The 25,413-nt window shown below is 35.8% G+C and overlaps 1 long non-coding RNA gene across 1 annotated transcript; it reads left to right on the top strand.

Moving 5' to 3' along the window:
- Positions 1 to 2,915: 2,915 nt before the first annotated feature.
- On the top strand, positions 2,916 to 22,719 carry LOC121248956. The gene is made up of 3 exons (XR_005937555.1): positions 2,916 to 2,972; positions 3,376 to 3,468; positions 22,518 to 22,719. It is a non-coding gene; the product is annotated as an uncharacterized LOC121248956 (long non-coding RNA).
- Positions 22,720 to 25,413: the final 2,694 nt, after the last annotated feature.

The raw sequence follows: 25,413 nt of genomic DNA, 5'->3' as shown, positions 1-25,413 counted from the left end.
CTTTTGCTAGCGTCTGGATGTCCATAGAATCCTGTCACTACCCATTTTATGCTATGTTCCACATCAGTCACCCAACCACTTATATGATGACTTGAATAATTAATAAGCTCAAATTTAGTATCTTCTTTCCATAGCATCAACAAACCTCCACTTCTCCCTCTTGCATTAACATTAAAGCAGCCTTCATATCCTAACTTCTTCCTTAGAACTTCAGATCTTCCTTCATTAAGTTTAGTTTCCATAAGGAAAACTAAATTGGGTTTCTTTATTCTTATCATTCTGACAAGATCTTGAACTGTTCGGGTGTTCCCAAGCCCTCGATAGTTCCAACTTAAGGTTTTCATTGCTGTTGGCAGAGTTGCTTAATAACCTTCACCAATACAAGTTCATTTTTCAAACTACCTTCGACAGTATTCTTCTTACTTTTCTTTCTTATCTGGCTTAAACTCTCATCTTCCCTTACTTCTTTTGCTCCTATCTTTTTGCCTATTTCAGCCATGCTCATAGTAACTACTCCAATAGCTCTAGCTCTTCTTTTCCAAGACCCTCCTACTGACTTTGATTTCTCAGATATTCCCAAGCTATCAGTTAGATTATAATCTTGCCCTTTCTGCCCTTGTACCGGCTTATTGTTTACCCCCTTATCTACAACTGATACCTCTTTATTTAAAATCCCTTCAGAAGAATTTTCATTGACCAGGTCAACGTACGTAGTTGAATGTACATACATATATTAATTGCATCGAAATTTCCAAAAATTGAAGTTTTGATTCCTACATCAATCTCTCCTTTCACATGCATATATGTATACGTATATGGTGCATCATGTGGCCACTACAAGAAATAGGTTTTCGATGATTGAAGCCACTGCAAATACTCAAAAAATCACCGTAATTGATTAATTTAGTCTAAAACACGTTGCAAACTAGTCGCTGCTTCTAAAGAGTCAAGTAAAAATTTTTCCACCAACTTTTGAAATTGACAGAAATAGTAACCTTTATCGGCGATTAAACTAGCCGAAAATATGATTCATGATCGCCAGAAAAAAAAATTTGCCAACATTTTCAAAATCGTCAATAAACTATATTTGCGGCAATTATTAGGCACTGAAAATACTCAACATTTGTAGCGAATATGTGTCGCCGCAAATATTTCCCACACATTAGGGGCGATGCTTACCTTTCGCCGCTAATGTAACATATGTCTTTTGCGGCAATTATATAATCACCGCAAATAGTTATTCAGTGAGTAAAACAACGCCACAAATTCTACGTTTTCTTGTAATCGGCTAGCTGTGTGTGTTATTTTATATATGCGTTACACCTTCGGTGTAAGGTCGTGGAAATCTGACTTTATGTTCTTAATAATTATTTTACATGGGCATGTCAGGGATGTGTGGATATAAATTTTTGCGAGTGATATTTTTTCTCGGCCTCCAAATTCGATCTTACTCAATACAAAAATGTAACACTTGGTCCAATAATTTTAAGGTTGGAATATTAATAATTTTTATTGAGCCTAAATTATATTTAATGGGTCATATTGGATAAACCTATGAATGATAACTTATTAAGATTAATTAGGAGTTCTAATTAGGCTCAATAACTAGTATTACAAGAAAATAGGTCACTTTTAGTGATTTTAAGATTGCGGCAAATAGTCCTCATTTGCGGCAATTTCCATTTCGCCGTTGAATTCTAGTGCGAAGTTGGGAAATGCTGAGGGAGAATAGATACCTTTTGTGGCGAACATTGTCGCCGTAAAAGTCATATGCGGCCAATTAATGCTTATTAGCGGTGAATCAAAAGCGCCGGAAATATCCTCTTACAAAATTCATAAAAAAATTGTACAAGACTATTTCCGACGAATTTTAGTCGCCGAAAATGAGCAGTTCCGACCATTTTTGAACTCGTAAAAAACAAGCAAATTCCACTTTTATCGTGAAACTTTATAAGTTTTTCGGCAAAACATATTCGTTGGGAAAAAACTATTTATTTGCGTCCAATTAATGATTATTTGCGGCGAGACAAAAGCGCCAGAAATAAACTTATCTGAATTAATTTTTTTTTTATTTTAGGTTATTCAGCTTTTGCGGCGACATTTCAGATTTTGCAACAATATTAACTCACCGCAAAAGCTAATAAAATTTAAACCTACGCGTTTTCCCTTTATTCCTTTCCATCCTGCTGTCTCCCCCTGCCCCCTCTCTCCCCAATCCCTCTTCCCCCTCAAGCCTCTGCCATGCACAACCCACGCCACCGTGCACAACCCATCACCAACGACCCTACCACACCATCACCACCTTACCTCGACGGCCAACCCCTCCTTCTCCCCCAGCCCCATGCCGATCTCTTTCCTTTTTCCAGAATTTGGCCTCACCTCTCTCTCTCTCTCTCTCGGATTTCTTTATATCGCCATCGCTAGGGGCACTGTTCGCCACCACCCACACCTTGACACCGTTGCCAGTCCTCCATCGGAGCCCATTGTCCTCTATGCCTAGCCCAGCAACCCGAGGCCCTCCCTCTCTCCCTTGCTATGTTCGCAACCCAAGTCTACTGCTAGATGATTAGTGGTACTCTTAGGACTTCATAATTTTATTGGAACGTTTGTTGCAAAAAAGTTTTGAACTTTACATTTGATGTGCTTTAAATTTGAATTTTATATATGTCGTTGTGAAGTTGGAGGAGGCTTTGCTTATTGATCCAGTGGAGCATGATGCTCTGTGGTGCCTGGGAAATGCCCACACCTCCCAAGCATTTCTCACTCCTGATGTTGATGAGGCAAAGGTAGCTTTTGATAAGGCACATGATTGTTTCCAAAAGGCTGCTGCCAAGGTAAATTTCCAGTTTCTAAGATTTTAAATAATGTTTTTCTTGAGGTCGGAGAATCTCATAGAAGCTTTATGGTGGATTTTGTTTTTGTAGGATCCATCTAATGAGCTCTATCGCAAGTCCTTAGAAGTCACAAATAAGGTAACTTTCAAGTTTCAACTTTTATTTCATTTGAGCCTTAGTAGTGATGATCCTATACTGAATTTTAATCTAATGACTTGCATTGCATTTTTAAATGATTTTTTTTCTATAAGAACATATTTTTTAAGAAGATAACATTGCATTTTCTCAATATTGCTTGGGACAAAAGAGTATATATGGTTTTTTGAGCTTGTGTGGTACTACTAATTATCTAGAGAGAATTTAGTGCTTCTTTAGTGTTTGGGCCATGCATAAGTGCGGTTGAGAGTGGGATTGTGTTATCCCTACTGATATTCTTTCTATTTCAAATAGTCTTGTCTTTAACTCATAAACTAAAGTGTCAATTGATTTTTTTGATGCTTTTTGATGCTATTAATTCAATTCCATTGTTTATTGTTCTTAGGCACCAGAGTTGCACATGGAGATCCACAAGCATGGGCTTGATCAATAGACTATGGGTGGGGCATCTTTTGCTTCTACTTCTGTTAACGAAAAGGTTAGATTGTCAAAATTTTCCTTCACTTTATAGTTTATGCAAGAGGATTCTGTAAGCTGTAATTGTGTAGAGCCTATTGACTTGGTTGGAAACCCTTGTCAGGGTTGAACAAATCATTGACTGTAAAACTCCGCTCTCCAATAAAGACATTTTTAGAATTTTTGGGGAGCCGGTGTGCTACTAAACTTGACTAAAAATTTGTCTTTTAATGACTCAGCAGGTGCAAAAGATTTCATAAATAAAACAGACTATTAAATATTTAAAATCCCAAATAGAGTTTGCGGAAGCACTTGTCTAAGCCTCTCCCTTATCAAAATAATTTATTTAAACCTTAAATTATAAACTGAACATATCATAAACTATCTAGGCCTCTCCCTTACCTTCCTAGGTCAAGTCCTGTTTTGTAGCCTCATCCTCATAAATGTCATCACCTGGGATGGTTTAAAAACATAAAAATATATAAAAATGAGTTGAATACTCAATAAACAACATATCATACAGTAAACTTAACAAACATAAGGTTTCTTAAAAAACGTGCATACTCATAAATACATACGTTAATAACATGAACATGAACATGAACTTATCTTTCACTTATCATAGGTCGATACCCATTGTTGACCCCCGTAAGTTAGAGTTAGCAAATCTAAGTAGATTCTAATTCCACCTGTGGCCACGGGTTGTGGAATCTATACATAAGAAAGACATACTAGATGCACTACCGGTATGTATGACCTGAGAATGCAATATGCCCATAACATAGGTTGTTACATATCGTATCATTCATATTTCATCATAATCATTCTTACAAACTTATCATATCATAGATTTTAAAAGAAATCACATTCCTTCATAACATGCCGGGATACATAACTCATCACATAAATTCATGACATCACATAAATTCATGATTTTTCATAAATATTTTAATGCATAATCTCACATAAAATCATAACATTTCATAAATATTTTAATACATAAACCTTCACATAAAATGATGCCTTTTATAAATATTTTAATGCATAACTCTCACATAAAATCATGACTTTTCATAAATCTTTGATGCATAACTCCTTTCATAAAATTTTAAATTTTCATAAATAATTTAATGCATAATTCTTTACGTAAAATCATGGATTTTTCATAATTTTATCATGGCTTAGGTATGTAAAAAGGACTTCCAATGGAGAGAGTGTATGATATGAATCTGTGGGAATGGAATCCCTTAAACCCACAATCAATTTGAAAACTCTCCAAGAAAGCCAAAATTAAGTCAATGGATGGAGAACCTAGACCCGTTGAGAACTTGTTTCGAGAACCTAGATTATATTAAAATCTAGATCCGTTGAAGAACTTGTCTCAAGAACCCAGATTACAAAGAGGAATGCCACAAAAGTTGTGATTTACCTTTGATAAGTTCAAAAGTTTAATCAAGAACAAGAGCAGATAAACTCAACTCACAATAAATAAATTCATCAAATTTCATAAATTTCTTAAAATGAGGCTACAAAGAGTATTTAAAACAAAACCTAATTAAAACCCTAGCAAAAATAAATCCCTATCTTCCAAAAATGTCCCTTGTGTGAATAGTGCCGCATCTACAGTGCAGCTACAGTACTCACTACAGTAAAACCCTAACCCTAGTTCAATAAAATAATAAATTTTCCAACATGTCCTTGCATAGGTCTCCTTAAATCCTTCCCATAATAAACCCAATTATTCTAAACTAATAAAATAAGTCATTTAAATGAATTAAACAAGTCGAAAGTTTCCAAGTGCCCAAAGCCTTTAAGTCTTTCTGTTGCCCTCTTCCATAACTTATCAAATGAATCAAAATTGGATTTTCATCCTTCAATCCCATCTTGAATATTGGGCTCTTGCTAAACTCGTCCCAAGTGGATTGTGTCAATTATTGCATTGCCTCTTTGATCTTCTTGGCTCTTGACATTGTAATTGGCCCATCTAGAACTTGCAAAGGATCTTTAAGACTAAGTTCATGTTGGTGCCCATCATTCACCCTCTCCTCAAAAGGATTCGATCTCGAATCTCCACCTAGATCAAAGGGAAAAAAAATAGTAACATTGAAAATAAAAGAAACATGATACTCACCTGAAAGATCCACTTGATATGCATTATCATTAATTTGTTCAAGAATTTAAAAAAGTCCATCCAAGCTACTCTTGTCATCAACTAGTAAAGGTATTAAATCTAAATGAGTAAATGGATTAAGTTTATAAATAATTCCAAAAGGAGAAAATGAAGTAGTAGTATGCATGATCTTATTATATGCAAACTCTACAAATGACAAACAATCCTCCCAAAATTTTAAATTCTTATGAACAATAGTGCGTAAAAGTTGAGCTAAAGTCTTATTAACTATTTTAGTTTGACCATCAGTCTGCGGATGACAAGTAGTGAAAAATAAGAGCTTAGTACCCAATTTCCCCCACAACAACTTCCAGAAGTAGCCAAGGAATTTAACATCCCTACTAGAAACAATACTCCTAGGTACACCATGGAGTCGCACTATCTCTCTGAAAAACAAGTCAGCTATGTTTGTGGCATCATTTGTTTTATGGCATGGAATGAAATGTGTCATCTTATTAAATCTATCCATAACCACAAAAATAGAATCTCTACCCATTTTTGTCCTAGGCAGCCCCTAAACAAACTCTATAGATATGTCTACCCATGGCTCACCAGAAATGGGTAAGGGTGTATACAACCCATGTGGCAAAAGCTTAAATTTGGCCTTTCTGCATGTAATGCACCTGCCACAAATGCGATTGACATCTCTCTTCATCTTAGACTAATAGAAATGTTCATGCAAAATGTCTAAAGTTTTCTTGACACCAAAATGACCACTCCAATTATATGCAAACTCAATGAAAGGCAAATGATAGTCCTGCAAACTTTTATACAACAAGTCAATGTATGGCAAATGATACTCCCACAAACGTTCATGTGACACTTTTAAAATCTCTTTTACACCAAAATAACAACTCCAATTATATGTAAACTCAATGAAAGGCAAATGATAGTCCCGCAAATGTTCATGCAACAAGTCAATGAATGGCAAATGATACTCCAACAAACGTTCATGCAACACGTCTAAAATTCTTTTTTCATCATAATGACCCAACAAACCACATCCATGCACTAGCATCTGACGCATAACACTAGTAGGCTCACAAAGTTTATTCTCTCTAAACAAATACCAATTTAGTCTATAGCACTTACCAAACGACACCTTCTCACACGCTCCATACACACTAGCAAAGTCATCATCATTAGCATGTAAATTCTTATCATATTCAAATCTCAATAATTTTGCATATAAAATGAAGACAAGGACATACCTTGTTGGTAAAGTATCAACCACAAAATTTTCTTTACCTTGTGTGTTGTAACACCCCCTTCCCGTAGGCTAGGAGTGCCACGTATTTTCCATAAAAATAATCCGGTAATAGATCCCATAATTTCATAATTGAAAAAAAAAATTGAACTTTTATTATGCGAAAAAATGTCTAATCAAACTGTCTTCCAAAACATTAAACTGAAATAAATTAATGTCATAAAAACATGTTTATTTTAGAAAGTCTGAACTAAAAAAAAATAAATGCTCCTTTTACTCCTGGCCTGCCTGCTCGTAATCATCATCTTCACCTGGGTGGTTAAGATATCAGTATTCATTGTTTTAGTGATAAACAGAATATTTATTTGATTATGTTCTACGATGTGAATTTTTTTAATTAAATAAAACTTAGTTTAAGAATTTAAGTTTATGAATTATTTTGAAATAGTTTGAGTATTCATCTAAATTATAAATAAGTATTTTAAGTAATTTAGATACCAGGATTTATTGAATTGTTTAACACTATCTTTTAGATTGTAGATTTAATTAAGTAAAATATTAGTACGTGTTTCCAAACTAATTTAGTGATAGTTATTATTTCATATAGGTCTCAAGTTACGAAGTATTATTCAAGAAGACACGCAGCGAGGTAAGTAAATTTGATCATAAATCAGGATCATTACAGTTAGCTTATATGTATGTATTATTCAAGCCAATTCTTTGATAGCCATTATTTATGAATCGTTCATGTCATATGCAAGCATGTCATCCAGCATAGCATACAATCATGTCATTCTGCATCACGTTTAAATTCAGAAATTATGATTTATGTATGTAATATGTCATGCATCTCATGTGTATAAGATACATAAGCCATCTTAATTTCAAGTGTAAGATAAGTTCAGATCAGTTAATAAGATGACCATTAAGATGCATGGTACCAATGCAGTTCAGTTTCAGGGTGGTGTGCAAGCCACGAACTCAGTCGTGGTCCACCATAGTATGCTAGAATACTATTAGCAGTTCCCCTTGCTGCAGCGGGATGTGGGGCTGGTGCACAACCTTGCACACAGGGTTAAGTGTGTTGGCCAGTCAGATAAATCAGTTAAATCAGTCAGATCAGTCAGTTAATTTAGTTAAAACAGTCATACATAGCATAAGCATCAGTATGAACAGTCATGAATTTTTAAGCTCAGCATGAAAGTTTTTATGAAAATCTTATGTTTATTACGTTTACGTTGTGATGGATTTCTTGCTGAGTCTTCGACTCATTTTAGTTTGTTTTCATGTTTTTTTTTACCACCCAGGTGAACTTTTATTATGCGGAAAAATGTCTAATCAAACTGTCTTCCAAAACATTAAATGAAATAAACTGAAATAAATTCATGTCATAAAAACATGTTTATTTTAGAAAGTCTGAACTAAAAAAAAATAAATGCTCCTTCTACTCCTGGCCTGCCTGCTCGTAATCATCATCTTCACCTGGGTGGTTAAAAACATGAAAACAAACTAAAATAAGTCGATGACTCAGTAAGAAATCTATCACAACGTAAACGTAATAAACATAAGATTTTCATAACAACTTTCATGCTGAGCTTAAAAAAAATTCATGACTGTTCATACTAATGCTTATGCTATGTATGACTGTTTTAACTGAATTAACTGACTGATTTAACTGATTTATCTGACTGGCCAACACACTTAACCCTGTGTGCAAGGTTGTGCACCAGCCCCACATCCCGCTACAGTAAGGGGAACTGCTGATAGTATTCTAGCATACTATGGTGGACCACGACTGAGTTCATGGCTTGCACACCACCCTGAATTGAACTGAACTGCATTGGTACCATGCATCTGAATGGTCATCTTATTAACTGATCTGATATTATCTTACACTTGAATTTAAGGTGGCTTACGTGTCTTATACACATGAGATGTATGACATACTACATATATAATCATAAATTCTGAATTAAAACATGATGCGGAATGACATGATCGTATGCTATGCTAGATGACATGCTTGCATATGACATGAGCGGTTCATAAATAGTGGCTATCAATGAACTGGCTTGGATAATACATACATATAAGCTAACTGTGATGACCTAATTTATGATCAAATTTACTTACCTTGATGCGTTTCTTCTTGAATAAAACTTCGTAACTTGAGACCTATATTCAATAAATAACTATCACTAAATTGTTTGGAAATAAATAAATGCTAATATCTTACTTAACTAAATTCGGAATTCTAAAATGTAGTCAAACCAATATTTGTTTAACACTAAAATCAATAATTCATAGTATTTAAATTACTTAAAATACTAATTTATAATTTAGTAGAAATACTCGAGCTATTTTAAAATAATTCACAAAAACTTAAATTCTTAAACTAAGTTTCATTTCTCAACATAATTATTAAATCTTATAAGAAACTTAATAAATTCCATTAAATTCTTAACATAGAAATTTTATTAAAATCTTACTAAATTGACAAAGGAAATATTAACTCAAATATTAGACTTAAAATTTATACTTTAAAACATATTTCCAATTCTTTAAACATTTTTATTAAAAAAATGAACCTTTAATTAACTATATTTATTTAACAAAACTAAACTCAACTAGTAATATTAAACTCAATAAAATCACTAAAATAATTAATGAAATAAAATAAGATCAAGTCTAACTTAAAATATAAGTTCAATCAAACATTATTATAATCTGCAAAAAGTCAAAACTCTGGCCCATAAATATAATACTGCAACAAGAGCCCAATCAAAAGAACAGGCTCAACACACGAACGCACAAGGGCTTAGGGCCCAACGGCCCAATAAGACCCACGGATTCTTTCAAGAATCCGAAAACATGGCTAAACTGACAAAGGAAAACAGAGAGTTGAGAGAGAGGGAGAGGGTCTGCGATGGTGGCTCACCGAGGGAGGGCTGAGGCGATGGCGGCGCTGGTGGCTGGGAGTGACCGGCGGCGCGACTGAGGGTTCCTATGGTGGTGCGGCACCGAGTGAGAGAAAGAGAGAGAGAGTTTAGAGAGAGGAACTACTAAACCGAAACCAAGAGAGAGAGAGAGCTGTGGCGGCCGAGGCCTTACCGGAGAAATGAGTGGCTCGACGGGGGTTGTGGGTCGGCGGCTTCTGTGTCGTCGAGGAGAGGTTTGGCGCCTCTTGAGGTGGCCACCGAGGAGAAGGGGCGACGGCACTGGTTCGGCAACAGGGGTTTTTCGCAACTCACAAGTTTGTCTTCTCTTGTACAGGTAAGCACGTTTTATAATGGTAGGTGATAGAGAATTAGAGAAACCCTAGAAGAGCATAGACGTGCACGTGCAAGAGAGTGGAGACGTGCATGTATAGAAGATACTAGGCAACAGAGTTGGTGTTCCACTAGGACGTTAGCAAAACAAACAAAATCACCGAGAGAAACATACGGGTTGGGTGGTTTGAAGTTCTCAAACAGAGGTTAACAAAGTGATGAGGTTCGGTGACTAGAAGAAAAAATTTTAAACTTTAAATTTCAAAACAAAACCGTAGTACATAATCTGATACACTTTAGAAATCCTTATTAAAACAAAACTCTAACAAATCATAAATCGCAACTATAATAGAAAATATAAAGATAAAGTACATATAAATTCTGATAAAACTATAATCATAAAAATATAAATAAGTTTACTAGAAAAATTACTTATATAGCCTAAAACCAAAACTGGTATGTCACATGTGTATTTGATTACATGAGGAAAAGTCTCAATATAGTACTTAGCATGTATTCCAGTCAACAACTTACATTGTCCCTTCAAGTGTGTTAAGGACTCGTGTTCTTCAAAGAAATGTCAGTTAGGAATTGTCGCACATGGCAAAAAATCAATGTAGCGCTCTATCTCCCTAATAGGTAGCAATCCACTAAACACACCGCTAGGAAATACGATCTCATATCCCTGCAACAAAGAGACAACAATACTATGCAAAGATATGTCAAGTTCGTTAGTATTAATACTCGCCTTAGCATAAAAACTCAATTTTCTCTTTGTTTTTCTCTTACTTTCTTCACTCTTTCTTTTCTTTCTACTCACTTTTTTTGTTTCACTCTTTTTTTTTCTTTTTTTTTTTTTTTTTGTAAATCTTTTTCTTCATCTTTTTTTGTACTCTCGACCTCACAATTATTTTCCAACTCATTCTCTCTTCTTCTTGAGGTCTCAGCCTCACCGTCATATTTTTTTTTTTCTCTCTCTCTCTCCTTTTCGGCCTCACTATTTCTTTTTTTTTTTCTCAATCTCACGTTCACTCTTGCTTTTTAGCTCAATCTCCACTTTCAATCTTACTTTTTAGCTCAGTCTCTTTTTTACTTTTTCTTTTTTTATCACTCTCATTTTCACTTTTTATTTTTTGATCATTCTCATTTTCACTCTTTCTTTTTTGAGCAACCTCACTTTTCAGTTTCAATTGGTTCATATGGACTTGTGTTAGAGTTAAAGGAGCAAGTTTTATTATTTTTTCATCTTTTTCAAAACTGTACATGTTCCTTAACCCATTATGAATCACCTTCATATCATACTGCCACTACTTCCCCAACAAAATATGGCTAGCATGCATAGACACTACATCACAAAGCATCATATCCTAATATTTCCCAATTGAAAAAGAAACTAGTACTTGCTTATTTACCCTAACCTCCCCACAATCACTCAACCACTGCAACTTGTATGATCTAGGGTGTTTCAAGGTAGGTAAGTTCAATTTCTCAACTAAAGTAGTGCTAGCCAAATTAATACAACTCCTCAAATCAATGATCACACTACATACCTTGTTGTTGATGTGGCATCTAGTATGAAAAATGTTTTCGCTCTCTTGCTCTGTATCATCCATCTTAATTTGTGTATTGAGTGCAAGCCTGACAACTAGAGAATCACCATACTCTTCATTCTCATAGCCATTTTCAACACTAGACTCACGTCGCCTCCTATCTCTCATGCCTTGTAGATTTCTAATTACCGTTTCTTGATGATCCATCGTATCCCTCACTTTAGCCAACACTAAGTTCAGCTGCTCAAAATGTTGTTGCATGACTTGCAACACAAAGGATGAGTTATCTGCCATCCCCTTTGGTGATGAGTCACCCCTATGAGACATCGTAATGTGCTATACAAAAGAATGTTAGTGGAAAACCTCACATACTCCCTTACGTGTTTGCACTCGAATAATGACACTTCACTCGTGTTTTACTCTTAACTAGATTTTTTCCGATAATAGTCTCACACACTCTTGCATTTTACCTCAATAGTTTTCCCGCTCAAGTTCTTTAAGAACTAATTGAACTAAAATCAAGATAATACAACTTTGTATTATTCCAATCAGTAATATAGATCTAAGAAACAAGAACAATAAACAAAGAATAATAAAATGATACGAGACTCAAGGAATTTATATGAGAGAAAAAGTAATTATAAACCAAGATACCAACTAGAAAGATATATTCAACCCCTTTGATGATAAAACTCAATCAACAAATGTATTTTTTTCTCTTTGTTATAACTATGTAGCAACCTTTGAATATGCTACCTTTTCTTTACTTTTTTTTTTCGATTTTTCTTTTCTTTTCCTTTCTTCTCTTTTCTTTTCTTTTCCTTTCCTTTTTTTTTCTTTTCCTTTCTTTTATTTTCTCTTCTTTTCTCTAATTCAATCACAAACATCAATATTCAATTGTGAAAAGCAAGCAATTGAATTCAAGCACACAAGAATTGATAATGAAGTAAAAGAGAAACAATGGAACGGCACTCCAAGCAATTGACAAACTTAGAGATACAAGAAACCCTAGAAGTTTGAAACCCTAGGTGATGCAAATTTCAGCCAAACCAAAAACTCTAAGAATTTCGGCAGCCTACATTTTGTCTCCTTTTTTTTTTTTTGGCAACCCTAGAATAATGAAGCTCTAGAATTAAATTTAAAGATGCAAGAATTAAAAAATAGAATCAGATCTGATTGGAAACCTTGCTCTGAATACCAAATGATTTGAACCCGTGAGAATGAAATCCCTTGAACCCACAATCAATTGAAAACTCCCCAATAAAGCAAAAATCAAGTCAATGGATGGAGAACCTAGACTCGTTGAGAACTCGTTTCAAGAACTTAGATTATATTAAAATCTAGACCCGTTGAAAAACTTGTTTCAAGAACCCAGATTACAAGGAGGAACGCCACAAAAGTTGTGATTTACCTTTGATAAGTTCAAAAGTTCAATCAAGAACAAGAGAAGATAAACTCAACTCACAATGAATAAATTCATCAAATTTCATAAACTTCTTAAAAGGAGGTTGCAAATAGTATTTAAAGCAAAACCTAATTAAAACCCTAGCAAAAATAAATCTCCATATTCTAAAAATGCCCCTTATGTGAATAGTTCTGCATCTACAGTGCGGCTATAGTACTCGCTACAGTAAAACCCTAACCCTAGTTCAATAAAATAATAACTTTCCCAACATGCCCTTGCATAGGCCCCCCTTAAGTCATTCCCATAATAAACTCAATTATTCTAAACTAATAAAATAAGTCATTTAAATTAAATAAACAAGTTGAAAGTTTTCAAGTGCCCAAAGCCTTTAAGTCTTGTTGTTACCCTCTTCTGTAGCTTATCAAAGGAATCAAAATTGGATCTTCATCCTTCAAGCCTATCTTGAATGTTGGACTCTTGCTAAACTCGTCCCAAGTGGATTGTGTCAATTCTTGCATTGCCTCATTGATCTTCTTGGCTCTTGACCTTGTAATTGGCCCATCTAAAACTTGCAAAGGATCTTTAAGACTAGATCCATGTTGGTGCCCATCAGCGTACATGCATAATATTTTTATAAAATATATGCCGTTTATAGTACATACATGTAAGGGTATGATTATGCTACTTACCTCGTAGCACTAATCCAATATTGTCTACTCGTAGTTGGTCACCTATACAATGAGCGTGTAATTTTCGTAAATTTTTCAATTGATCACGTGTTTTAAATAATTAATCCTGAAATGGTAAAATTAACCTATTTTAATTCCTCAATACTTAAAATTCTCTTAATCCCTAAAATACCATCATTTCCCTAATTTCATTGACATCCAACTGATATTTACTTTCCCTAATTTTTTATTCAATACAAGTCTATTTAAGAAACAAGCCTATCCCACTTAAGTAATATAACCGTTGCTCTAATAAAATATTACCAAGCCCAGAATGATTTATAACCCGAATACAGCCTAATAACATACTTGTTTATCTTCATGATAATTTAAAAATAACCCAACTATAATTAAGATCCTAATACACTTGCTTAGGCTCATTACATTACAAACTAAACTACAAGGAAAAAATTGTCATATTGTTACAAACTAGACTCTAATATTTACGCAGCCTGGAGCTTCTTTCGTTTGAAACCATGCAACTACGTAGAGGGACAACAGAGGCTTACCAAGAGCTAGGCAGTGCAACGTGAGGATGGACTGCACTCGATGGTGGCAAGCGCGGTGGCAACTTTGACGAGCTAGGTGATTATGCAACTGAGAGTGATGAGAGAGAGAGGCAATGTGATGAGAGAGAGAGAGATTATGGGAGGGAAGAAGCACGACATGAGGGAGAGAGAGGACCCACCGTGAGAGGCTTGCAATGGACTGGGGGTGCCGAACAGTCCTTGACGGCGGTTTATTTAGGGTCTCAACGTTGAGCAACTCTTGGTGAGGGTGGTATGCAGTGGCTCACATTGGGGGACGTACGTGCTCTGTTTTTGGTGTGAAGAACAGGGTCTGTTCGCGAATCACGATTGGGCTTTATCTTGGTGGTTCTCAATGTAGCTGTGCAGCCGTAGTGTGAAGAAGGTGGCTAAAACAGAGGCTCTCGATGGTGGTGGCATGGGTGCAGGAACTAGGTGTGTGGATTTGGTTTCTGTGGTGGTTCATGGCAGATGGAGGAGTGGCTTGGAAGTTTGTTAGTTTGAGGGGAGGAGGTGGCAATAGCTAAGTGGGGGCCATGAGGGAGGAAGGGATGATGGGTGGTTTCTAGCGTGCTATCGGGCTGAGGGGAGGTGCTTTGTGAAAGGGGTGTTGTGCGTGCGTGAGTTACTTGCTGTGTGTGTGTGTGAGTGAGGAGTTCAGGGAATTGAAGTGGACTTGAAGAAGAATGTGATGCATGTATTGTGCATGGTGTTCAGTATATATGGGTAATCAGTTTAGGAAATCTAGCATGAAGAGATTTGTTAAGTTGTAACTCTGTTGCGATAGACTTTTATTGAGGTGTGAATTTTTGTAGAAAGTGGAGACTTGTTTGGCTTAGAATTTTAGAGAAACCGGTATTAGCCTAACAAGTTTGGATTCATTTCATTGATTAAAATTCAGTAATTTCAATTGGATACCTAACTCTTTTAATTTCTTCTAAAATTCTCAAACTTTAAAATAACAATTTTGGGTCTTTGGGCCTAACTAAATCCCAAGAATTAATCATTTGCAGTTTATCGAATATGGCCCATAAAAAATCCAACGACTTACAAAAAATCTTAATAGCCCGTGGCTATTCCAAATTGGCCCATTAATTAACTATAATTTAGGCCAAAAGAAATTATCCATAATATATCTCTAATAATATTGCATCGAACGTTACATTGACCAATGCCTTTCATTTTTTATTCCAAAATTTCTAATAACATAAAATATTTCTCGAAACTTGTAAAGTCACTGTTGGCTTAAATTTCTAATAACTCAAGCTTTTTGTTCTTTGATTTGTTGATTGTGTTTGGATGTCAAGTCCCACTATATTGCAGACATAGTCTAGTTAATAGAATTTATGGGGCCTGAGTTGCCTGTTTTCATCAATAGCTCTTTTTGCTCATTGCTGCCACTCGTCAACTCTGTTCCTAGATGCGTACGATATAATGTGGTTATGTCTAGTACTTCAACTATCACACCTATTCTATGTGAGATGTGATATAGTTAGGTTCCTGGTTTGGGAGAAAGCCTGAGATTAATATAATAAACGTCCATATTTGGATCATATCTTGATGCATTACTAAATACATGTCACATTGAATTTTGAAATAGATTCTGACTGGATTGTTAAGCTGGTTGTGGTTGGGTCTGGTCTGGATTGGGGTGCCCCTTATGTCGGTTGTTTGGGTCACCATCATGGAATCATCATTCATTTTGTGTTCTTTCAGCCATCACTTGCTCTTACCCTTACTTCTTAATCAGTCCCATTTTTCGCTGCACATGATTAGACAATCTTAATGTGCCCCTCCTTTCACCTATTGGCCATACTTCCAGCTTCTCTGCTAAAACATGGATAGAAATTCAAAATGCATAAGCATGGAGAAAAATCTCATTCTCATTGATGTGAAAAAATGATACAACACCTATTGTTATTTATACATTACAAAGGCAGAAAGAAAAAGTTCTAAAAACTAATTTTAAGCTTTCTACTTAGTTACAAGTAATCTACTGCAGCTTTATGGACAACATGGTTTAGGCAGTGCTTTACATGTTGATTTCTTGACATTGCTTTGTGTATGCAGCCATCTATTTCACAGATGATCCCTTGCTTTTCTGTGACAACACTTTCCTCCTTTTTCTGTTGCTTTTCTTCTTCCTTTTTCTGTTACTTTTCACTTCTCTTTTTCTGCAGTGTGCTTTACCTCAAATTTTGTTGTTGCATGCATTTCTAGGTCATTGCAGAGTACTACATGTTTGCTTTTGCTGTTGCATATATTTCCTCGTGTGTTGCAGCTTTGTTGCTCAGTGTCCTCATGCCTTCCTTGCTTGCATTTATCCTTCTCTTTATGTCTTACTTCGTGAGACTCCCCATCAAGATGGGCATAGATGTTTAGGATTCCCATCTTGGACAATAAAAATTGAAAAACAGAAGATGATAAAGCCTTAGTGAAAATGTTTGCCAATTGGAACTTTGAGGCAATATGGATAGGAGTGATTAATCCAGCTAGGACTTTTTCTCGAACAAAATGGCAGTCCAGCTCTATGTGTTTAGTCCTTGCATGGAAGATAGGATTCCTTGTGATGTGAATGGCTACTTGGTTATCACATAACAAGAGAGTAGATTGTTCATGATTGATGTTGAATTCTTTTAAGAGACCAAGAAGCCATACGATTTCACAACTTGTTGTAGCCAATGCCCTATATTCTGCCTCAGCTGAAGACCTGGAGACAATCACTTGTTTCTTTGATTTCCAATTTACCAATGAGTCTCCAATGAACACACAGAAGCCTGTGACAGATCTCCTAGTTTCGGGGCAAGCAGCCCAATCAGAGTCACTATATGCTCTCAAGTGTAGAGGTGATCTTGATGACAAGAAGATGCCCTGACCTATGGACCCTTTGAGATATCTTAGAACTCTATAGGCTGAGTGCATATGAGTTTGTGAAGGCTTGTCCATAAATTGACTTAGAACATTCACAGCATAAGTGATGTCTGGCCTGGTAATTGTTGAATAAATGAGCCTTCCAATGAGCCTTTTGTAGGCTGTGGGGTCTTGCAGAATCTCATTTGTGGTATGGCTCAACTTGTGGTTCAATTCAATCGGTGTAGAGACAGTTTTAGTGCTAAGTAAACCTGCATCTTCCAATATTTTGAGAGTGTACTTCCTTTGACAGATATTGATTCCAGAAGATGACTTTGCAACCTCTAGGCCTAGGAAATATTTGAGGGGTCCAAGGTCTTTGAGTTTGAACTTGCTGTGGAGGTAAGTTTTGAGTGAATCAATTTCATCTTGAGAATCACCTCCCACTATGATATCATCCACATACACTAGGAGTGCTGTGAACCCTTTTTGACTAACTTTAGTAAATAAAAAATAGTCAGACTTAGATTGTTGAAATCCAATAGAAGTAAGTGAGTTGGAAAACTTTGAGAACCATTGCCTTGATGCTTGTTTGAGTCTATAGAGGGACTTATTTAGTTTGTATACTAATTTCTCCCCCTCAATCTACTCTCTATGAATGTTATAACCTGGTGGGATGTCCATATAAATTTTGTCATTGAGATCCCCATGTAAGAAGGCATTATGCACATCCATTTGACATAAAAACCAGTTTTGAATAGATGCTAAGGCAAGGAAGACACGAACTGTGGTGAGTTTGGCCACTGTACTGAATGTTTCTTGGAAATCAAAGCCTTCTCTTTGAGTATACCCCTTGGCCACAAGTCTAGCTTTGTGTCTTTCAAAAGAACCATCAGATTTAAGCTTTACTTTGTAGACATATTTACAACCAATGGCAGTTTTGTTGGGGCGGAGGGGGGTAATAGTCCAAGTATTATTCTCCTCTAAGGCACTGAGTTCAGCTTGCATTGCATCTTGCCAATGTTTAAATTTCACAGCTTCACTATAGGATTGAGGTTCAGAAAATAAGGAGAGGGAAATAGAGAAGGATTGGTGAGATGGGGAGAGATGTTTATAGGTGAGGTGATGATTGAGTGGATGAGAGGTGGAGGATGAAGAGGATTCAGTGAGAGGTAGGGATTCTGCTATCTGACAATGGTATTGTTGTAGATAGGCAGGTTGATGTCTATCTCTGGTAGACCTTCGAGGAGGTGGGTCAGGAGTTGAGGTGGCATGGAGCTCATCAAGATGAGGTGAAGGAAGAGGTGGGTCAAAAGAGGTAGTGGGCAGAGGTGTTTCAAGAGGAGTTTGGGATTGGAGAGTAGAATTGGATGTGGTAGATTGCAACTCATTAAGAGGAGGTGGAAAGTAGCTATCTGGTGGTGGAGGAGGTAAAACCAAATTATGAGGAAAGGAGGAGTGAATGTCTGAAGAGGAATGAGAGGAGGGAGTGGAGGTTGAGGAGTGGAATGGGAAAACAGATTCATGGAAGATTACATTCCTAGAAATAAAGGTGGAATGAGTCTCTATATCATAGAGCTTGTAACCTTTGATGTTTGCAGGATATCCTAGGAAAATGCAAGGTTTGGCTCGAGGTTCAAACTTGGTTCTGTGGTGCTTAGGAGTGCTAGCATAACTTAGGCAGCTAAAGACTCGAAGATGATCATAAGAGGGTGGTGAGGAAAAGAGCCTTTCATAAGGAGATTGGTTGAAAAGGAGGGGTGTAAGAATCCTATTGATGAGGTATGCTGCAGTCAAGATGGCATCCCCCCAAAAAGGAATAGGTAAACCAGCTTGAAAGAGAAGTGCTCTAGCAACATTCAAGAGGTGTTGGTGTTTCCTCTCAACAACACCATTCTGTTGAGGGGTATACACATATGTTTTTTGGTGAATGATCCCATGATCTTTATAGAAATCAGTCATCTCAAATTCAAGGCCATTATCAGTCCTGATTTTCTTAACTTTGCTATTGAATTGAATGTTTATGAGCTAAAAGAAAGACTGTAGGATAGGTGTTGTGTCTGACTTTAGTTTCATTAAAAACACCTAAGTGATTCTTGAATAATCATCCACAATGGTTAAGAAGTAATGAAAGCCTTGAATTGATGCTTGAGAATATGGGCCCCATATATCACAATGAATTAAGTCAAAAGGAAATGAACTAATGGATACACTTGGAAGAAAGGAAACATGTTTCTACTTGGCCAAAGGACAGATTTTACAATGAGATAGATCCTTGGGTCTTTACATTAGGAACAAGAGAATAAATTAAATTCATTCTTTGTAAAGATAAATGTCCTAATCTAAAGTGCCATAAATCAAAACCTTTTTGTATAGCTGCTCGGTTGACTCGAGCTTGATTGGGAAAAGTTAAAAAGGGGTTGATGTTGCTGTCATGAGAAGGAGGCAGTAGATAATAGAGTCCAGCATGGACCTTAGCAAGTCCAATCGTCATCCATGAAGAAAGGACCTGAATGAAGCAAAGATCTTTAAAGAAAAATAGACATGTGTTTGGTTTTTGAGTGAGTTTGCTAACTGAGATGAGGTTGAAAGTGAATGAGGGCACACATAAGACATCAATTAGTGATAGTAAATCTGTTAATTTAACAGTGCCAATGTGTGTGAGTTGAGCCCTTGTACCATTTGGGAGTTGCACAAAGGCTTGTATGCATGAAGAGGGACTGTCAAAGAAGGCGGTGGAGCACACCATGTGATCAGTGGCTCCTGTGTCCATGATCCATGGTGTATTAGAGTGCTCATGTAGGGAAGATGAATTGTGTTTGCATTGATTCACAGTATTGGAATGAGAGTGATCAACAGGTATGAAAAGAGTGGAGAGGTAGTGATGATTACCTGCTACGTTTGAATATGGTGTGGTCGAGGAGCTAGTCTCAGTGGTGTATGGTTTGGCAGGAGCAGGTGTGGGCAGAATTGGTTTTTGTCCCAAGTTTAGTTGAGGAAATTGAGCATTGACAAGATCCATGAGGTGCTGTGCTTGTGCTTGAGAAAGGTTCAATTGAGAGGCATTTGGAGCAGGTGCTTCATGGCTTGAGGCAGTAATCTGGGCAGCAACATGATTTGCAGAATAAGGTGCAGTAGAAGTATTCCCAGTTCTTGGTTTGGTAAATTTGAAGTTTGGTGGGAATCCCACTAACTTGTAGCATTTTTCCTTTGTATGTCCAACCTTACCACAATGGTGGCAAATCAAGTCTGACCTGTCCTTTTTCTTTGGAAAATTTTGGTAGGCAAGTAAGGCAGAAGGTTCTGAGGTGGGCAGAGCAGTGTTCCTTGCCTGCCTTTGTCTTTCCTCTTGCAAAATTAGTGAAAAGGTTTTATCCAATGAAGGCAAAGGGCTTAACAAAATGATTTGTCCCCTCACAGCATCATAACTATCATTTAAGCCCATTAAAAATTTAAACACGTAATCTCCTTGTTGGACTTCACCAACATTTTTCAAGGCATCACAAGTGCACTTTCCACATGAACAACATGGAAGAGGTCTATAGCTATGCAATTCTTCCTAAATAGCATTAAGTTGTGTGAAGTAATCACTTACAGAGAGGTGTCCTTGTAGAATGCCACTTAGCTTATGTTGGAGGTGATAGATTCGAGCCTCATCAGGTTGTTTAAAACGTTCCTTGAGCTTGTCCCATACCTGCTTGGTTGATGTCATGAAGAAGACATTGGATGCAATGTCTTTTGAGCCAGAATTTAGAATCCATGCAAGGAGGATGTTGTTACATCTTCGCCATGAAACATAGGAAGAATCTGATAAGTTAGGGGTGGTGATTGTGCCATCCAGGAAGCCTGATTTGTTTTTGATAGAAATAGAAATCAGAAATGATCTGTTCCAAGAAATATAGTTTGAACTAGTTAATGGGGTGAGACAATGACACTGTTAGCATTGTCACTGTGATGTAGGAAGAAGGGACTATTCGGATCCTCAAGGGAAGAAGGAGATGAAGAAGAAGAGGAGGTTGTCATGATTTATGAGGTTTGTTTGAAAATTAATGAAACAAAGCAGAAAAAAAAGTCCTGCTCTGATACCATGTTAAAACATGGATAGAAATTCGAAACGCATAAGCATGGAGAAAAATCTCATTCTCATTGATGTGAAAAAATGATACAATATCTACTGTTATTTATACATTACAAAGGCAGAAAGAAAAAGTTCTAAAAACTAATTTTAAACTTTCTACTTAGTTACAAGTAATCTACTGCAGCTTTATGGACAGCATGGTTTAGGCAGTGCTTTACATGTTGATTTCTTGAAATTGCTTTGTGTGTGCAGCCATGTAGTTCACAGATGATCCCTTGCTTTTCTGTGACAACACTTTCCTCCTTTTTCTGTTGCTTTTCTTCTTCTTTTTGCTGTTACTTTTCACTTCTCTTTTTCTGCGGTGTGCTTTACCTCAACTTTTGTTGCTGCATTTATTTCTTGGTCATTGCAGAGTACTACATGTTTGCTTTTGCTACTGCATATATTTTCTCGTGTGTTGCAGCTTTGTTGCTCAGTGTCCTTATGTCTTCCTTGCTTGTATTTATCCTTCTTTTTATGTTTTACTTCGTGAGATTCTCATCCTACTAATAGGATCATGTAGTCACATAACCCAGAAGTAACGAGGCCACATCTTGGTTTGATTTGCAGTTGAATGATTTATTGAATTTACTTGGTAAATCTTGCAATTCGAAATCCATGGCAAACGATTGTTTTGGATATCATTTGGGTTATCACTAAATTCGTTTGTGGCCCAACATGAGACAGCATGCATTGTCTTGGTTAGAGCTAATGTCCTCTCATGTTTACAACTTTTATTTGGGTATCGGTTGCCATCTATGAGCATATGTTTGTTCTGCATGTTATTGTAACGCCCTGGGTATGAATCTATTTAACTGTTATATGCTGTCATTGTTGTGTCACATTTGAAAGAGATGTTAGGTTTCACAACCCTCTGAAGATCAGATACAGGGATGCTGACTATTTGTGCAAGTGTCTGTGGATTGTCATCTTCTATGCACACCTGCGCAGGTAGACATGTTCTGGGCTTGTTTCTGCCCATGGAAAAATGATATTAGTAAATAATTCTTTTGGATAAAAGCGCAATACGCTTGTTTTTCTGTACATTTGTAGGTATTTACTTGTGAAAAAAAGACATTTTTTTTTTTGTTTTCTTTTAGCAGATTTTGTCTTTTCACTAATACATTTGTCTTTCCACATGTTGATCCATAGGTAGATATTAAAAAAAATGCAGGTTTTCTTTAGGATGGTTATTCGGTGATTGCTGATATATTGCTAATCATGATATTACCATATCACCGTTTGTAGGAAATCAAAATATGGTGATGGCATTAGTTGCAAACAAGTCTCACCTGGACGCAAAATCCCAAAACCAAAAACTTGTTGGGTTTGCTTATCACCTCACCTCCTGTAAGTCCTACTCTAGCTTATTTTGGTTTTTCTTTGTAATGTAATTGCTGGTTCTAAGTGCTTGGTTTTGCTCAAGTTGGTAGAACTTGAAGTGGGTTGCTGAGAATTAATCCTCATAGCAAAGCTTAATTTTTTTGTATTGGGATTTTTTTGTGTAATGTTTGTTTGTTGAAGTATGTTGCTGCAGTTTAGGGATAAAAAAATGGTATGTTGCTGCAGTAAAAAATAGATTGATGTTTCCATGTTGTTGCAGTTTTATAGATAAGAGACAATTCACAGGATCTCATATTTTTTGCATTACATATCTCCATAGTCCTAATATAAGTGCATTACATAACCAAGTCCATATCTCTGATTTTGGCTCCCACCTTTCACTTTGCTGGTGACTTTAGAGAAGTTTAGTCATTTTGGGAGGAAGCTGTCATTACTAGATTTCATGTAGGGCAGTATTTTGATTTGCTTTTGCTTGATAATAAAAATGAGCTCAAAATGATAGTTTGATTTTGAACATTTCTCATTTCTAGCTACTTTTTGTATTGACAATGTTATAATTGAGCACTTGGGTATGGTAGAGTTAGAAATTGTGAGCCAGGTGTGAGTTGGGAAGTTCAAGTGATTTATGCTTTTTGTTTATCTATCTTTCTTCTTCTTCTTTTTTTTTTTATTTTTTTTATATATATATTTTGTGAAAAACCTTTTCTGGCAAATAAAATTCGTCGGAAATATTTTTTCGTCCATTAAACTTGTGGGGATCATAGATCGGCTAACTTTATTTCGGTGACAATTACCTACTGGGAATACATAATGGCGGCGATAATTCATAATTGATGGAAAAAATATCTAGTAATTTCCGAGGATTTAATGGTAAACAGAAACGTCATTTTCGTATTTTTTTGGAACATTTGCGAAGGACTAAAATCGCTGAGAATAGTAGCTTTTTGCTACAATTTTTATCTATCGCTGAAATTGATAAAAAATGAAGGCTTAATTTCATAAAAAATGCAGCGAATTGAAAAATTGTCGAAACTGATCAAATGCAGAGATTATTTGGGGTATTTGTGACGATTTTGAGCGCTGAAAAAAGCTTAATTTCTTGTAGTGTAGGTTAAATCTCATTTATTATTTATTGAACGAGTTAGATTCTTTTTAGAATTTAAAGATCGGCCATTAGAAATTTATTTCAATTTAAAATTCTCATTGCTTGAAACCCCCTACGTATCTCAGTCACTGCAATCCTACATTGAATGAATTATTAGATTATGTTTTTAAATTGAAACTCTTCTAATCATGATCGAGTCCAACTCGAGCTTGAACTTGTTGGCACCCTCTCCCAAATCTCTCTATAGATATCTTCTCTTCCGTGTGTTATTTAGAAAAACCATAAACCTCCATATGTGCAGCGGCTAAACCCAAGATACCCAATCCAACACCGTGCATGTCCCACGTTCACCATGCGAAAAGTCGATTGCCTCATTCCTCTCACAACATCCATCAAGTTTTCTCTCTCCTTCTCTCTCTAGCCAGCGCCAAGACCATGAAAGGAAATCAGTCGCACCCCAAAAATATCGGATTAGTGCTACAAGGTAAGTAGCTTGATCAAAAATTAGGATAACATACGTTAGCTAGTTATATATATTATTTTTAAAACTAGTTCTTTGAAAGTCAGTGTTTATGTATCAAGCATATCTTGATATTTGCAAGCACTTCTTTCGTCATGTTTTATTTTGTATATTATAGTTATGTATGAATTATGCATCTCACGCATCTCACATTGCATAAGGCATGTAAGCTTTCATAAGATCAAGTGTAAGATAAGAACAATTTTATAAGATGGTAATTTAGATGCATGATACCAATGCAATTTATAGGTAGACGAAAGCATGGTCTACCATAGTATGCTAGAATACTATTAAGAAGCTCTCCTTGCCTTTGCGGGATGTGGGGTTGATGCACAACTTTACACATATGGTTAAATGTGTGAGCCAATATGATATATAAGATAAATCAGATAAGCCAAGATAAATCATGTATGTCTTAGTATATGTATGAACAGTCATAATTTTAAGTTCTTAGTATAAAATATTTTATAAAAAACCTTATGTTAAGTATGTTTACGTTATGATGGAGTTCTTACTGAGTCATTGACTTATTTTAGTTGTTTTATGTTTTTAAATCACCCCAGATCAGAATATTTATGAAAGTAGAGCTGCAGGACAGAACTTAGTCCAGGGAAACGTGACAGTGGCCTAGATTATCTATACATATGTTAAGTTATAAATTTATAGCACAAACTTCAAAAAATTTTAATAAATGCTTCTACACACTCTTTTATGACTTCAGTATTTTTAATAAATAATGATGAGCTAGTTATACGAAATTTTTGTACCTGACGATTCTTTAATAATAAAAGAAAATATTTTTAAGTCAAATTCAGTAGTAACATTCTGGCTTCACCGATAATTTTTAAAAGTGATTTTAATCTTAAACTTGGAGAGCAAGTAAAAGAACAAAGGCATACTATTTTTTTTCCTGGGCATATTATATGTCATGAGTCATCCTATTTTTTTTTATTTTTTTGAACGGATGAGTCATCCTAATTAACCTTAGAGGCAACGTGAGATCATCAATACAGTAATTAAGAGTAAATCTAAATAATTCCATAAAAATAGGCGCGAAGCAACAGAGTCCAATTTCAATATTTTAAAACAATTCTATTTGAAAGTTTTTGCACCAACACCTTCCACAAATAGCACTAATGATACTGTGTGTGTGTATATATATATATATATATATA

This window comes from Juglans microcarpa x Juglans regia, chromosome 1D, assembly GCF_004785595.1.
Source record: "Juglans microcarpa x Juglans regia isolate MS1-56 chromosome 1D, Jm3101_v1.0, whole genome shotgun sequence".
NCBI lineage: Eukaryota > Viridiplantae > Streptophyta > Magnoliopsida > Fagales > Juglandaceae > Juglans > Juglans microcarpa x Juglans regia.
The sequence above is the reverse complement of the archived record's forward strand: the minus strand, read 5'-3'. Positions and strand labels throughout refer to the sequence as shown.